Here is a 13,426-nt window from a genome sequence, read left to right on the forward strand (position 1 = left end):
CATATACTGTATGTAACTAGCAACTTTCCTTCTGTGCTATGCACATAACATTATCACTGAAATATACTGTGTGTAACCAACCACTTCTCCTTCTGTGCTAGTCACATAAGATTATCACTGAGATATACTGTATGTAACCAGCCACTTCTCCTTCTGTGCTAGTCACATATCATTACCACTGACATACACTGTATGTAACCAGCCACTTCTCCTTCTGTGCTAGTCATGTAACATTACCACTGAGATATGCTGTATGTAACCAGCCACTTCTCCTTCTGTGCTAGTCACGTATCATTACCACTGACATATACTGTATGTAACCAGCCACTTCTCCTTCTGTACTAGTCACGTAACACTACCACTGAGATATACTGTATGTAACCAGTCACTTCTCCTTCTGTGCTAGTCACATAACATTATTACTGAGATATACTGTATGTAACAAGCCACTTCTCATGTGCTAGTCACATAACATTACCACTGAGAGATACTGTATGTAACCAGTCACTTCTCCTTTTGTGCTAGTCACGTATCATTACCATTGACATATACACTATATGTAACCAGCCACTTCTCCTTCTGTGCTAGTCACATATCATTACCACTGAGATATACTGTATGTAACCAGCCACTTCTCCTTCTGTGCTAGTCACGTATCTTTTTTTTTTTTTTTTTTTAAATATATTTTTATTGAAGAAAAGTCGAATATGCTGGTACAAAACAAATAGGAGATGATGACTCCAAATGAGATATTCAAAATTACATACATGTTATCCCGTGGGGAATAACCAATTGTAGCATCAACAGGGAAGTACATCATCGCAACCATATATATATATATATCGACAGAAATTTTTTGTGTTTAACTTAAAGGTAAAGAGAAGGATAGAAGGAGAAAAGAAAAGAAGAGAATAAGAGAGAGAGGGGGAGAAGGGACAGGGAGGGTAGGGGAGAGTGGGGGATCATCATAGTAACATACCTACAGGGTAAAACCATATAACTGTGGACAGTATATTACTTCTTTTGCTTATTGAGAACCGTATAACGGAGGGAGTCACACTCCGGCATTAGAGGGCGTAGTATAGGTGAACCATGGGTCCCATATTCTCCCATATTTCTCTGACCTGTCCCGCAGAGAGGCCGTGATTTTCTCCATCATAGAAATATGCCATATTTTGGCTATCAACATGCTCCTAGGGGGAGTAATGGTTTTTTTCCAATTTTTAGCTATCACACATCTAGCGGCGTGTAGAATTTGAAGTACCAGGCTACTCGCCTGGATGTCAAAGTTGGGGAGAGGTAGGCCCAGGAGGGCCGACCAGGGGCCCAATACTACTTGCGAGTGGAAAATGGAACCAATGAGGGTTTCCACCTGTGCCCAAAACGCGCATATCTTGGGGCAAGACCACCAGATGTGCTTAAAGTCTCCAGTCTGGCCACAACCGCGCCAACATAATGGGGATGACCCGGGGGAAATCTTATGCAGTGTCGCTGGGACCCGATACCATCTAGTATAGACTTTATAAGAATTTTCCTTCACTAAAGAGGAGATTGAGGACTGAGCTACGTTTTGCCTGATGATTTCCCATGAGTCCTCTGCAGGGGGTGGGCCAAGGTCCTGTTCCCATTTACGCTCATGGGGAAGTATGTTCGCTGCTTTCAGAGAACGTAGTAAGCCATAAAGTATGGAGATAATACCTTGTCGCATAGGAGAAAAAATACACAAACGTTCCAAGGGGGTAAGTTGACGTATGACTTGGGATTTTGAGAGGGAGCTTAGGAAAGAACGAATTTGTAAATACTCATAAAATACAGGTTGGGGGATATCATATTTGTCCCGTAGGGACTGCAGGGAGCGCCAGGAGGAACCCTCTATGAAGTCAAACACCAGTCCCGGGCGCGGGCTCAGGTGGAACCATGGGTGGGACCGTAAGGTGGAACCAGGGGGGAAATCTTGATTGTCCCAAATGGAAGTAATGGGCGAGGGGAAAGTGGATAAACCATAATGCCGAATGCAGAAACACCACAGGGAGCAGGTAAATTTAGTGGGGGGGAGGCTTGTTAGCCTTGTCTGGACTGACTTGGTCGGCGTTAGTAGGGATACCAAAGTGGAAACCCCGGCTGCTAGCCGCTCAATTCGAATCCAGGGTAGATGGGGCGCTGGGGAAAACCAGGCGACAGCCTGGCTTAGGTGAGTTGCGTGATAATATTTGCGAATGTCCGGCAAACCTCTGCCTCCAGCTAGTGGGTCCCGTACCAAAGTAGAGGTCTTAATTCTAGGAGGCTTGCCTGACCATATGAATTTTAGGAAGAGTCTCTGCATTCGGCCTAAGGCCTCAGCGGGGATGCGTATGGGAATTGTTTGAATCAGGTATAAGAGCCTGGGTAGGATGTTCATCTTTACTGAGACTATCCGTCCGAACCAGGCTATAATCTGCTTGTCCCATGCCCGAAGGTCCGACTCTATACACTTAAATAAGGCTGGGAAGTTCTCTGAGTATAGGGAGTCGTAGGAGTTTGTGATGAACACGCCTAGGTATTTAATTTTTTTGGATCGCCAGGCGAAATTAAAGTTAGCAGCTAGGAGAGATCTGGTATCCTCATTGAGATGCAAAGGGAGGGCCTCCGATTTAGAATAGTTAATACGGTATCCCGAATAATGTGAATATAATGATAGGGTTTTAAATAGGTTGGGGATAGAAATATTAGGTGAAGACAGAGTTAACAGAACATCGTCTGCAAATAATGACAGTTTGAACTCCTCATCGCCTACAGTGATGCCCTTGATATCAGGATTAGCCCTAATCATGCACGCCAAGGGTTCGATGGACATGGCAAAAATTAACGGAGATAGGGGGCACCCCTGGCGCGTACCGTTATTGATTTGGAAGAGGGAAGAATCTTTACCATTAACCCGGACCCTGGCAGAAGGGTTGGAGTAGAGTGCCTGTATACCCTGAAGTAGGCTTCCTCCCAGGCCGAACCTACGTAAAGTAGCGAACATGAAAGGCCAAAGTATTTTATCAAAAGCCTTCTCCGCATCAAGCGAGAGAAGGACCGAGGGCAGTTTGGCTTTATTGACCAGGTGGACCAGGTCAATGGTTCTGCGGGTATTGTCCCTAGCTTGTCGGCCTGGGATGAAGCCCACCTGGTCCGCATGGATCAGACGTGGGAGAACTGAATTTAGTCTCAGGGCAAGAATTTTGGCAAAGATTTTAATGTCATTATTTAGTAGAGAGATGGGGCGGTAGCTAGCACAGGAGTTGGGGTCCTTCCCAGGTTTGTGAATTAAAACTATGCGTGCCTCTAGAGTCCGGGGGGATAGAGGGTTACCTTTGAGGAAGCCATTGAAGAGCCTACAGAGATGGGGCAGTAGAATCCCTTTAAATTTCTTGTAATACATAATTGACATGCCGTCAGGGCCAGGGGCTTTACCAGATTTCTGAGTTTTGAGTGCGTTATCTAACTCTTCTACAGTTATTTCTGAGCCTAATTGAGAGACTGTCGACCTGCTCAGTGATGGTAGGTCACACTTATCTAAGAGGGATTTGATCCCCTCCTCGAATCTCGCTGAGGGCGACGAAGGGACTGCCTCCGTATTATATAATAGCTTATAAAATTCCTCGAATTCTCCCAGAATGCGGTCGGGGTCGTGTGTTAGTGTTCCCTGCTTGGTGCGTATAGATAAGATATTTTTTGAGGAGATCTGAGCCCTCAACTTCCTGGCCAAAATCTTGTCTGCTTTATCCCCTTTTTCGTAGTAAATCTGGTTGAGGCGTCTAAGGCATTGTTCAGTCTTATGAGACAAGAGCATATTGAGTTCTCCCCTAACTTTAAGTAGTTTGTCTAAGTCGGCAGGGTTTAGAGAAGACTTATGAACCTCCTCCAGAAGGTGGAGTTGGTCAGAGAGCTCTAAGATCTTTTGGGAGCGCTGTTTGGTGAGCCTGGCCGCGATCTGAATGAAATGGCCTCTAAGGACCGCTTTATGCGCCTCCCACAGGGTCATGTCCGATATACCAGGGGTTTGGTTATCATTAAAGTAATCATTCAATGTCTGAGTCACTTGTTGCGGTACATCGGGCTGTTGGAGGAGGGCATCGTTAAGGGACCAAGAGGGGGGGGAAAGAGTGCGGGCCAGCCCAGACAAAGATAAGGATATCGGGGCATGGTCAGACCACGTAATTGGATGAATACAGCATTTCTGGATTCGAGAAGTGAGGTCTCTTCCTACCATAATCATGTCAATTCTAGTGTATAGATTATGCACTGGGGAAAAGAATGTGTAATCTTTAACTAAGGGGTCGGCAACCCTCCAGGAATCGAAAAGTAAGTGATTTTTAAGTAGGGACTGCAGGGCTTGGGAATTGCGGGTATGTGTATGGGTCTGGGATGTTGGCAGGGAGCTGGAGCGATCAAGACTATGATGGAGAATAGTGTTGAAATCTCCAGCCATTAAAATGTCACCTTTCCTACACTGAGCAATTTTGGAATCTAAGGCGGCGAAAAACGAGGCTTGATTGACATTGGGGGCATAGATATTGACCAAGGTGATGGGGACATTATTAAGCTTGCCTACTATAATGAGGAACCTTCCGCGCTTGTCCCTAACAATTTTTTCTGATTCTAAGTGTAGATGAGCGGGGATTAATATGGCGACCCCTCTTTTCTTCTGGGAGTGATCGCAGGCATGTATGGCGACAGGGTGGCGTTTGGAACGTAATTCAGGGTGGGAAGTACCTTTAAAATGTGTCTCCTGGAGGAATACCAGATCTCCCCCCACCTGTTTCAAAAAGAGAAATAGTTTGGTCCTCTTTTGGGGGCTATTGAGACCCTTCACATTATAGGATATTATGTTAACAGACATGGTTGGATAGGTGGAACCATAACTCTAATGGCCCAAAGGGCCCATAAATGATCTCCCTGAGGGACGGGGGAGAGAGGAGGAGAAGAGTGGGGGGTAGAGAGAGAAAAGGAAAAAAGGAGGATAGAAACATAAAGAACAGTACAAAAAGAAAAGAAATGAACAAATATAACGTACCGAGCCAATGACCCATTGTACGTATCGTACGGGTCTGGATGTTTGAGCTCCCGTATGGGGTATTAAGGGAGAGGAGTTCTCCCCTATGCTCAACACTGACTAAACTAGCTCGGTGGGGGGTATGGCCCCGAGTATCAAGGGGCCCTCCGACCAAATATATGGGGGGAGGCGACCTGAGGGGGCATAACAACAATTAACCGTAATGAACCATTTTTAACTCTTAAGAGCAAAGAGAACATATGTTCAAATATATGAACACTGTAGCAAAAATTAACCCGTAAACCTCTAAGCTAGTATACATAACAATAGAAAATAACAAAAAATAACATATAGTAACCCGGCAGTGCAGCTTTGAAGAAGTGTTCACGAAGGGTCATGTCTCACAGAGGTTTTTGCCGGGACTGTCAACCAAAGGCGTCGAGGCGCCCGTTGCGGGAGGGGTGAGACTGGAGTACGTTGAAGAACTGGAGCTTCCCGTGTGGAGTCAGGTTTATCAGATTCCGGGGGGGAAAGGTTGAGTCTCGAAAGAAGCCGGTGAGCCTCCTCCCTCGAACGTGCCAGCAGTCTCTTCCCATCGAGTTGCACAATAAGGGCAAAAGGGTAGCCCCATCTGTACCGAATTTGGTTTTCTCTGAGGATTTGGGTGTACTCCCGCAAGTCGAAGCGCCTCTTAAGAGTGGTCGGGGATAAGTCCTGAAACACCATTAGCTTGTGGGTGTCAAATATACACAGGTCTCTATTCCGGGCCGCTGTTAGAATTTTTTCCTTGGTTTTGAAGTAATGACATCGTAGAACTACGTCTCTTGGAGGGGACGAATTCGAGGGTTTTTGGCGCAAGGCCCGGTGAGCTCTGTCCAGGAGGAATTGCTCCCGCGGGACGTCCGGAAGGAGATGCTGGAAAAATCTAAGGAGGAAATCTTCCAATTGTGCTGGTTCCACCGACTCCGGAATGTGTTTAATGCGCAAGTTATTACGTCGTGCGCGATTATCTGCGTCTTCCTGTTGGTCTTGGAGCAAATAAATATCCTCCTGCATAACGTAGACTGAGTGTTCCAGTTCCTGCTGGAAAGCAATGACTTCGTCGATTTTTTGTTCAGCGTCATTAGTGCGGGCCCCCAGATCAGATATTTCCGCCTTGAGTCCTGAGATGGCTTTATGGATCTCCGAGTGAAAAGCTTGTTTCAGCGACTTCATCTCCGCCAGGATGGAGGAAATGCAATCTTTCATGGAGGGGTCTGGGGCAGATGAATCTTCCTCAGATTCTGAAATCGGGGCGGGCGGTGGGACGGCCGGTATTTTGGTGGAACTAGGCTTCATTTTAGAAATAAAGGAGGAAATTTCCGCAGAAGACGTATTTTTCTTGGCTTTGGACTTAGGCATGGTGTGTGACAGTCCCGGAATTAAGAGAGGTCATAGGGCATATCAGAGTAATAGCATGAGTAGCTAGTGATCCATCACGAGATAGGCATTGAGAGTTCACAAGAACAAGACCCCCATGGTCGCGCCCATAGGCAGTCAGCAGCACATTTCTCTGCTAGATAATAACATAGGAGACTGAAATATATATAGCAGGCGTAGTTGCAGGCAGAGACCAGGAGATGGCGCTCACTGGTTTGTGATAATGTAATACAGAAAAGTCCAGCACAAAAGGGGAATATCAAAAACCTTCAGCAAGATGTATGAAATTTTAACCCTGGGGGGGTGTTGGAGCCTGTATAGAGCCCTTATATGGAAGGAAGAAGGCACTCTGTTTAGCCCAGCCGCACCCCAAGGCAAGGGGGGGGGGGGGGGGGGGGGGGGGCGGGGGGGAGAGGGCCGACGCCAGCACCGTGATGGCCGTCGAGTGGAGCTCCCCAGCAACCGGGCAGGATCCGCAAGCCAGGTGTCACCCAGCAGGCCAGGTAGAGGGTTTCCAGAGCCCCCAAGCTTAGTGTGGCTAGTGATGCCCCTTATGAGGTTTGAAAGGCTGCAGGGTAGGGACTGAGGACCAGCCTCAGAGAGAGGTAGGAGCAAGTGCGGTGTTGCTGCGGTGCTGTGTCTCCCTCCAGCGTCCGGCCCGAGGAGACTGGTAGTGACCGCCCGCTGGTGTGAGGTACATGCAGCGGCAGTGGGGAGAGCGTGTTGGGGAGCCAGCTCACCTCTAAATGTAATGGATGCCGCCGGGTCCCGAGTCCGCCGTCTTGTCCCAGGGTCAGAGGTCTAAAATGGCCGCCGTCACCGGGGCTCCTGATCCCCGGCGTCCGCACCCCGGCCAGTTCTACTCTCCTCCGCTACCTCCCCCGTCCTGCCAGCACGGGGAGACGCAAGTCTGCTTCCAGGGGGTCCGCGTCAGGGCACCTGAGGGTGACACAGGGATGGTGCTGAGGCTCCGTAAGGCCCGCCGCTGTGGTCTCCAAAATTTAGGCCCCGGCTTCTGGGTGGAGGGTAGGCCGCAACCCGCAGGAGCCGGGAGACCAGCTCCCCGATTCCGCGGCACTGCCCCACCACCGGTGAATGCTCCCTTCGTCAGGGGGAACAAGTTTGGAGGGGTTATTCCGGGCAGGGAGTGGTTTTTAAGGGCAAAATTCGCTGGTTTCTGAGGAGCTCTCAGAGTGTGCTGCCTTTCCGTTCAGCCTCCAGGCCACGCCCCTAGTCACGTATCTTTACCACTGAGATATACTGTATGTATCCAGCCTCTTCTCCTTCTGTGCTAGTCACGTATCATTACCACTGAGATATACTGTATGCAACCTGCCACTTCTCCTTCTGTGCTAGTCACATATCATTACCACTGACATACACTGTATGTAACCAGCCACTTCTCCTTCTGTGCTAGTCACGTATCATTACCACTGAGATATACTGTATGTAACCAGCCACTTCTCCTTCTGTGCTAGTCACGTATCTTTACCACTGAGATATACTGTATGTATCCAGCCACTTCTCCTTCTGTGCTAGTCACGAGTCATTACCACTGAGATATACTGTATGTAACCAGCCACTTCTCCTTCTGTGCTAGTCTCGTAACATTACCACTGACATACACTGTATGCAACCAGCCACTTTTTCTTCTGTGCTAGTCACGTAATATCACCACTGACATATACTAATGTAACCAGCCACTTATAATTAATATCACCACTGACATATACTGTATGTAACCAGCCACTTCTCCTTCTGTGCTAGTCACGTAACATTACCACTGAGATATACTGTATGTATCCAGCCACTTCTCCTTCTGTGCTAGTCACGTAAAATTACCACTGACATATACTGTATGTAACTAGCCACTTTCCTTCTGTGCTAGTCACATAATGTTACCACTGACATATACTGTATGTAACCAGCCACTTCTCCTTCTGTGCTAGTCACGTTTCATTATCACTGAGATATACTGTATGTAACCAGCCACTTCTCCTTCTGTGCTAGTCACGTAACATTACCACTGACATATACTGTATGTAACTAGCGACTTTCCTTCTGTGCTATGCACATAACATTATCACTGAAATATACTGTATGTAACCAACCACTTCTCCTTCTGTGCTAGTCACATAAGATTATCACTGAGATATACTATATGTAACCAGCCACTTCTCCTTCTGTGCTAGTCACATATCATTACCACTGACATACACTGTATGTAACCAGCCACTTCTCCTTCTGTGCTAGTCATGTAACATTACCACTGAGATATACTGTATGTAACCAGCCACTTCTCCTTCTGTGCTAGTCACATAACACTACCACTGAAATATACTGTATGTAACCAACCACTTCTCCTTCTGTGCTAGTCAGATAATGTTATCACTGAGATATACTGTATGTAACCAGCCACTTCTGCTTCTGTGCTACTCACATAACATTATGACTGAGATATACTGTATGTAACCAGCCACTTCTCCTTCTGTGCTAGTCACGTAACATTATCACTGAGATATACTGTATGTAACCAGCCACTTCTCCTTCTGTGCTAGTCACGTAACATTACCACTGACATATACTGTATGTAACTAGCGACTTTCCTTCTGTGCTATGCACATAACATTATCACTGAAATATACTGTATGTAACCAACCACTTATCCTTCTGTGCTAGTCACATAAGATTATCACTGAGATATACTGTATGTAACCAGCCACTTCTCCTTCTGTGCTAGTCACATATCATTACCACTGACATACACTGTATGTAACCAGCCACTTCTCCTTCTGTGCTAGTCATGTAACATTACCACTGAGATATACTGTATGTAACCAGCCACTTCTCCTTCTGTGCTAGTCACATAACACTACCACTGAAATATATTATATGTAACCAACCACTTCTCCTTCTGTGCTAGTCACATAATGTTATCACTGAGATATACTGTATGTAACCAGCCACTTCTGCTTCTGTGCTACTCACATAACATTATGACTAAGATATACTGTATGTAACCAGCCACTTCTCCTTCTGCGCTAGTCACGTATTACTACCACTGACATATACTGTATGTAACCAGCCACTTCTCCTTCTGTGCTAGTCACGTAATATCACCACTGACATATACTAATGTAACCAGCCACTTATAATTAATATCACCACTGACATATACTGTATGTAACCAGCCACTTCTCCTTCTGTGCTAGTCACGTAACATTACCACTGAGATAAACTGTATGTATCCAGCCACTTCTCCTTCTGTGCTAGTCACGTAAAATTACCACTGAGATATACTGTATGTAACTAGCCACTTTCCTTCTGTGCTAGTCACATAATGTTACCACTGAGATATACTATATGTAACCAGCCACTTCTCCTTCTGTGCTAGTCGCGTAACATTACCACTGAGATATACTGTATGTAACCAGCCACTTCTCCTTATGTGCTAGTCACATATCATTACCACTAACATATACTGTATGTAACCAGCCACTTCTCCTTCTGTGCTACGCACATAACATTATCACTGAGATATACTGTATGTAACCAGCCACTTCTCCTTCTGTGCTAATCACGTAACATTACCACTGAGATATACTATATGTAACCAACCACTTCTCCTTCTGTGCTAGTCACATAATGTTACCACTGAGATATACTATATGTAACCAGCCACTTTCCTTCTGTGCTAGTCACGTAACATTACCACTGAGATATACTGTATGTAACTAGCCACTTTCCTTCTGTGCTAGTCACATAATGTTACCACTGAGATATACTATATGTATAAAAGAGAAAAAAAGAAACTCTCTTTTTCTGGGGGCACTCATTGAAAAATTATTTATACTTAAAATATAACTTTTATTATCTTAAGATTAAAATATTAGGCACAACAATAGACATAGACATTAACATATACACATAGATAAACACTCACTAAAGGGAAAAACGAAGAAAAACAAGGTGAAATAGGAAAAAAGCCACACTTTAAATACTCGTATGGCACAGTGTCACAATTGGAGATGGGCGTTGTTGTATTATAACCAATAGTTTCATCAATGGCCCTGATAGTATCAACAGGACAACAGTAATAGCTAGTAGAGAAAGGTAAATCAATCTCAATCAGTCTTATTGCTTAAAAGTGCTCTACCAATTTTAATTAGTATGGCTAATAGGGCAATTAAGTATAAACTGGTTGGTTATGTTCATATCACACCACTCCTCCTTACTAATTTCGTGGCATATTTTCCCTTAAAGAGGTATTAGCGAAATATTGAATGGTATAAATGTTCAAATATATTGGGTAAAATAATCCAAAATAAAGATAGATAGATATAATATTGATTAGTCTTAGTAAAATACTATTCATTAACCCAGTGCAGTGTAGTAATAAATAAGATTATTGCAGTATCTATTTCCCTATAAAGGGGAATACAGTAATCTCAGGCACCTTAATCGTAATCTCTCACGAGTGTAAATAATCATCCTTCCTATATAGAACAGAAAATAATCTCAAACTGAAGTTATATCAAAAACTGCTGATATGTGTATATTTTGAGGCTCCAAATATAACCAGGTCTACCAAACCTTTAAATCAAAATGTATCAAGGAATAGCCTGAGAAAATGAAATTGTATCCATATCCACTAGTATGTAGCTACAGTATTTGGGAAAGTGATATTTGTCCTGACAAATGGTATAGCAGTTATTCACTTCACCCCTAAATCAACAAGACAGAAGGAGCTTACTGTGATTAATTCAAATATAATGAAAAGAAAAAAGAGAAAAGACACACCTATCATTGGTGCAGCGGGGTGGCGTCTGTTTGCTGTGTGTCAAGCATTATACAGCAAATGAGCGTGTCCCGTCTGCATCTAAGGGTTGGAGAATAGACACTTGCTTCTGCTTTTGTCAAGATTAACCCCGGGCACCCTGATGAATCTTAAATGAATCAGCGCAGGGAGTCCTCTGGATTATCATAGGCAATGAGAGAGCATGAAGAAGAAAAAGAAAAAGAAAAAAGAAAAAGAAAAGGAAAAGGAATAGAAATAGAAAAAATACTGTAGTGGTAACAGTAACAGGCAAGATTGCTAAAGAGCACCAATTCCCTTATGTTTGTATGCTACTTCTCTGCATATGTGGGAACATTGATGCAGAGTGAGCGCTACAACAACAGCGCCTAAGGTGCATAGAAGGAAGTGGATAGATGGCAGTGCCGGATCCCTAATGATAGCAGTGATCCTGATGCCGTCCGGTATTGCAGGATCTACTGCTGTACATGCGGACCAGCTAACTGGCATCCGAAGTAAATAGAGGTACCTGAGAGTGGGAGTAAAACTGAGGAACCAACCACTTCTCCTTCTGTGCTAGTCACATAAGATTATCACGGAGATATACTGTATGTAACCAGCCACTTCTCCTTCTGTGCTAGTGACATAACATTACCACTGACATATACTGTATGTAACCAGCCACTTCTCCTTCTGTGCTAGTCACGTAACATTACCACTGAGATATACTGTATGTATCCAGCCACTTCTCCTTCTGTGCTAGTCACGTAAAATTACCACTGAGATATACTGTATGTAACTAGCCACTTTCCTTCTGTGCTAGTCACATAATGTTACCACTGAGATATACTATATGTAACCAGCCACTTCTCCTTCTGTGCTAGTCGCGTAACATTACCACTGAGATATACTGTATGTAACCAGCCACTTCTCCTTCTGTGCTAGTCACGTATCATCATCCACTGACATATACTGTATGTAACCAGCCACTTCTCCTTCTGTGCTACGCACATAACATTATCACTGAGATATACTGTATGTAACCAGCCACTTCTCCTTCTGTGCTAATCACGTAACATTACCACTGAGATATACTGTATATAACCAGCCACTTCTCCTTCTGTGCTAGTCACGTAATATTACCACTGAGATATACTGTATGTAACCAGCCACTTCTCCTTCTGTGCTAGTCACGTAATATTACCACTGAGATATACTGTATGTAACCAGCCACTTCTCCTTCTGTGCTAGTCACGTAACATTATCACTGAGATATACTGTATGTAACCAGCCACTTCTCCTTCTGTGCTAGTCACGTAATATTACCACTGAGATATACTGTATGTAACCAGCCACTTCTCCTTCTGTGCTAGTCACGTAATATTACCACTGACATATACTGTATGTAACCAGCCACTTCTCCTTCTGTGCTAGTCACATAACATTACCACTGAGATATACTGTATGTAACCAGCCACTTCTCCTTCTGTGCTAGTCACATAATATTACCACTGACATATACTGTATGTAACCAGCCACTTCTCCTTCTGTGCTAGTGACATAATATTACCACTGAGATATACTGTATGTAACCAGCCACTTCTCCTTCTGTGCTACTCACATACATTATGACTGAGATATACTGTATGAAACCAGCCACTTCTCCTTCTGTGCTAGTCACATAACATTATCTCTGAGATATACTGTATGAAACCAGCCACTTCTCCTTCTGTGCTAGTCACATAACACTACCACTGAAATATACTGTATGTAACCAACCACTTCTCCTTCTGTGCTAGTCACATAATGTTATCACTGAGATATACTGTATGTAACCAGCCACTTCTCCTTCTGTGCTAGTCATGTATTATTACCACTGACATATACTGTATGTAACCAGCCACTTCTCCTTCTGTGCTAGTCACGTAATATCACCACTGACATATACTAATGTAACCAGCCACTTATAATTAATATCACCACTGACATATACTGTATGTAACCAGCCACTTCTCCTTCTGTGCTAGTCACGTAACATTACCACTGAGATATACTGTATGTATCCAGCCACTTCTCCTTCTGTGCTAGTCACGTAAAATTACCACTGAGATATACTGTATGTAACTAGCCACTTTTCTTCTGTGCTAGTCACATAATGTTACCACTGAGATATACTATATGTAACCAGCCACTTC

General features: G+C 44.2%; 1 protein-coding gene across 1 annotated transcript in view; it reads left to right on the top strand.

Moving 5' to 3' along the window:
• The window catches only part of LOC134949489 (uncharacterized), a 228,581-nt gene that overhangs the window by 85,924 nt on the left and 129,231 nt on the right, over window positions 1–13,426 (top strand). The gene's annotated exons all lie outside the window — the stretch shown is intronic.

Source organism: Pseudophryne corroboree, chromosome 8 (assembly GCF_028390025.1).
Source record: "Pseudophryne corroboree isolate aPseCor3 chromosome 8, aPseCor3.hap2, whole genome shotgun sequence".
NCBI classification, from domain to species: Eukaryota; Metazoa; Chordata; class Amphibia; order Anura; family Myobatrachidae; genus Pseudophryne; species Pseudophryne corroboree.